Source organism: Limulus polyphemus, unplaced genomic scaffold (genome assembly GCF_000517525.1).
Source record: "Limulus polyphemus unplaced genomic scaffold, Limulus_polyphemus-2.1.2 Scaffold4837, whole genome shotgun sequence".
Lineage (NCBI taxonomy): Eukaryota > Metazoa > Arthropoda > Merostomata > Xiphosura > Limulidae > Limulus > Limulus polyphemus.
In genome coordinates this window covers 73,797-78,387 of record NW_013670447.1, presented here as the reverse complement: position 1 = coordinate 78,387, position 4,591 = coordinate 73,797, and positions in this window count along the sequence as shown.

Here is a 4,591-nt window from a genome sequence, read left to right as displayed (position 1 = left end):
TCATTTTAATATAACGTACTTAATCTTTATAATGGTTGGAGACGGCTTGAATGGGTAATGAAGAAAAACTTTAATATAAGTTTAACATAACAGTAAATGTACCTGATGATGACAAAACCTTGTCGAAACGTTGTACATTTGCTGTTATGTTAAACTTATATTAAAGTTTTTCTTCATTACCCATTCAAGCCGTCTCCAGCCATTATTAGTCTCAAAAGTGGATTCCTCGTCATCGAAGATGAGATAAACTTTACAACCCGAGGCTACAACTACTGGGGGGTAACATGATGTTCACTTTTGTACATCGGCATGGTTACCTCAGACTTAGATGACTGCAAGGCGACTTATAGCCTATAAATCAGTGAATTACTGCTCTTTCAGACGATCCTACCATGCACATATACAGAGGCGCTAGTTGTTGCGTAGTACAAGTGGTCTAAAACTAGTATGCACTTCTAAGGGGGTCACGGAATTCCTGGAGTACGGGACAAGATTCTTGAGAAGAAAAAAAAAATACCACAAAAATTATTCACTGCAATGAATAACGTGACTGTACCAAAATTAATACAGTCAGCAGTAGTATATCCGACCACAAAGAAGCTTTGACTAAAGTAACGATTAAACACGTATGGGATACATTTATTTATTTCATTTTGTCAGGTGGATCGGGGGGAAGGTGTCCACGATCTAAAAGGTTAAAAAAAAACACCGTCGTAGAACACTATAACTTGAAATTAGGGTTGCGATTCAAATAAACTTGACCAAAAAATGAATACAAAATTCTCAACGTAAGCCTAAATTAAGTCTAAAGCCTAAAATTAAGCCTAAAATAACACGATTCAAATTATTCGTAAAAATTTTAAAGTATTTTAGTTCATAATAAAAGTATTAAATTTAATGAATAGCCTCAATTATGTGTAGTACAAAGGAAGTTATTGGTAAGAATTGTTGTAACTTCTCCAATCTAGAACAATTTAGATTAAAAACAATATAAACATTTAACTAACTGTAGATGTAATGCATTTAACAACAAGTACTGATGAATATGAGAGGATTTAAATAATTACAGTCCAATTGAATTATTATTAAGTTATATCAAAAATTTAACTAACTGTGGATGTAATGCATTTAACAACAAGCACTGATGAATATGAGAGGATTTAAATAATTACAGACCAATTGCTGTATTATTAGCTTAAATCAAAAATTCTTGAAAAAGTAGTTTGAGAAAAAATTTCAAAAAAGTTTAGATTCAAAAATTTATTTTCTTAATTTCTCAATTTGGTTATATGAAAATAAGAATACAGAGGATGCCCTAAATAAGGTGCTTAATAAATTAAATTATTTTATTAATTACGATAACTTAACATGTTCTTTTTTTAAAAAATTTTCTATAATCTGAACATTAATTTAAAATAAAACAGTACTTATAATGTTACGAATATTTAAAATATAAATTATTATACAGTACGTATTGTTAATGTATATTTAACATCCTGTATATTTAATATTTATTTATGTGTTATAGTTAATATCTTTATGTATTATGAATAATATGTATTATTGTTAACTTAATAAAGTAAACATTATCTACAATCGAGTAAATATTGTGAACCATATTGTGTATTGTAAAAGTTTTTAAAAAATTTTTGATAACAATTTTTCAATCCGCGGATAGTCCTTATGTGTCTGATGATAAAAAATCTAAAAGCTTGTACAATTGTTACTATGTTAAACTTACAATAAAGTTTTCTTCGTTACCCAAACCCTTGAATAGATTTGCGCGAACATTCTAAGAGCTAACAAACCAACTTTATCTCATCTAAGGACTGGACGTTTGCAAGAAAGGCGCAGATCCGTAGTTTGACTTAGAGCAAACATTGTTTATTACAGTCTCCTCGTTGATTTCGTCTTAACACATATTTCTCTTAGTACAACGTTTGATTCACAAAACGCTGATTTAGATCAACGAAGCCACAACGTACACAAAACACCGTAAAAAAACGACGAAGAAACGTTTATAGAAAAAGTCAAGTTAAAAATTAAAACAAATATATTCACTTGTGTAGGTGTCACTAGTGTCGAAACTACAACTAATATATCAGGAAGTAACGGATGAGAAAGAATCGCATAATTACAGACTAAGGACAAACGACACAGCTTGTATGGCGGGAAATGAGTCACGATGCGATGTTTGAAAATTTATTTTCTTATTTATGTTTAAAATACCTGCATGTTTTTTTTAAACCAAAGCTTTGATAATTTTATTTCTGTTTTTAATAATGGCACATGTAATACACCAAAACTGTAATTTATTGTAGATTGTAATTTGCATACACTTGTAAAGAATAACCAAATGAATAATTTGAAAAAATATAATATTGCTATATTTTAAGGCTTTGTTTGTAGTTATGCACAAAGCTATGCAATGGCCTATTTGTGCTCTGGAGTTATCTGTGCTATACCCACGGATATCTAAACCTGAATTTTAGCGTTTTAAGCGCACCGTCTTGTCGCTAAGCCACTGGGGACAGGTGGGGGGGGGCAACTAAAAACGAGAATTATGCTTTAACTTATGCGAACTTATGCGTAGCAAGACATTTTGTACCTGGTAAGGCTCCCCAGTGGCACAGCGGTATGTCTGCGGACTTACAACGCTAGAATCTGGGTTTCGATACCCGTGGTGGTATTGTGTAGCTTTGTGCTTAACAACAACAACCAAAATCAAATTGTTTTCAGTGTAGTTTATTATTTTATGTCGAAGTTGTTCGATTCATATAAAACTCGTCTCGTTTCACTTAGCAGACGCTGTAAGGAAATAGTATTGTTAGGGTACTGGAATTTTTCAACCTTCACACGTGGGCTAAAAGGCCAGGTCAAAGAGCATTAGGAAAGAGAGTTTCCATACTTGAGACGTAACTTAAAAATCGTGTTTGATTGTTTTATAATTTTCGTGCAAATCTCCACAAGGGCTGTCTGTGCATAGCCATTCCTAGTTCTGAACTGCTGATTTACTGTATTGGGAAGGCAGCTAGCCAAAAGCACCCACCACCAACTCTGAGGTTATTCTCTGACCGAAAAATAGGCATTGATCGCTACTTCTATAGGGCACTCACATCCCCCAAAGTTCGGAGCGCGTTCTTTAGGCAACGGGACTCGAACCATGAATCTTCGGGTTCACAGTCCAGACACGCTAAACGATAGATCACGCTTGGTCTAAAGTTTTACATGCTTGATGACTGGGCTGACACCTACGGTACGGCAACTTTATACAATGTAGCAATAATATAAATACACTACAAGGGCAGAATCTAACTATAAATAAATAAATATTGTAATCCGCCATGCTTTATCTGTGGGATTCCACAGACTGCTCCTATCACTGAAGCTGTCATTTTATTCGATCGCCATATGTTCTTGGGTCATAATGCTGTACTCTAATTGGCTGGTGAATGTATGCCAGCTTACTATTTGTTAGAAAGCGGGGAAAATTTGTTGATAGATGCTAATCTTTCACCAGGGTCCAGTGAAAGATCTCGGCAACCCTGGTCGCCAGTATGGCTGTACAATGTCTGATGCGTGCTTCTAAAGCATGAAATTCATATGAATCCATTGACGGACATAAGCCAAATATGTGAATAACTGAAATATTAGGTTAAAATACATATCATAAAAATAGCTTGGAAACGATGCAATACATCCTATTTCCTTTGAGATATGAATTAATGATTTATTTATTTTAATTTGGATAGATTAACGCCCAACTTTTTAACCTTATTTTAACAGAAAGATGATTATATATTTTATCTCTTTACTTCTTAAGCTTGGTCTTGTTTTAAATTGACAAGTACGAAAACTATTGTCCAATTAACTACAACAAACAACTGTCTTCCTATTGAACAGTTAGGTTCCGTTGTTAGTCGGATGTGACGTGTATCACAGAATCGGTTTACTGATATTACTTATCATGCAGACACTACCGAAACTCTTATGTAATTCCCTTGTTCTAAGTAATCCAGACAGTACAAGAGAACGTCATATTACAGATTAAAGAGGATTAAGGCACCTGAAGAGTCAATCTGAGTTTCCGGAAGTTCAGAAAATCGAATGGCTTGAGGGGAGAATAAGCACTTTTCCAAGGTTCCAGTACAACTGCAGTTATAAATGCTTTGTCAATTTCCCTCTGTTAACCTGTTAGTTAGTTAGTTGTTGTTTTCAGAATTGTTAGGCTGTAAGTTTTTCTAATTGAGTTTTTTTTTTAATTTTTACCTCTCAGTTGCAAAAATCAAAGAAATGATTTTTTCTAAACCTGGTTTTATTCTACATTTATGTGCAATCAAAGGATGTTCTGTTTTAATCATGGATACTGTGTACGTGAAGAAATGTTTGTTCTGGAGACTGTGTACGTGAAGAAATGTTTGTTCTGGAGACTGTGTACGTGAAGAAATGTTTGTTCTTACAGAAATGTTACAGTTTATGTATTATAACAGCATTGCTACAGAAGTAAGAAATAAAAATCATGTTTATATACTCCTACAGGACTGCTACAAAAGTAAGAAATAAAAATCATGTTTATATACTCCTACAGGAC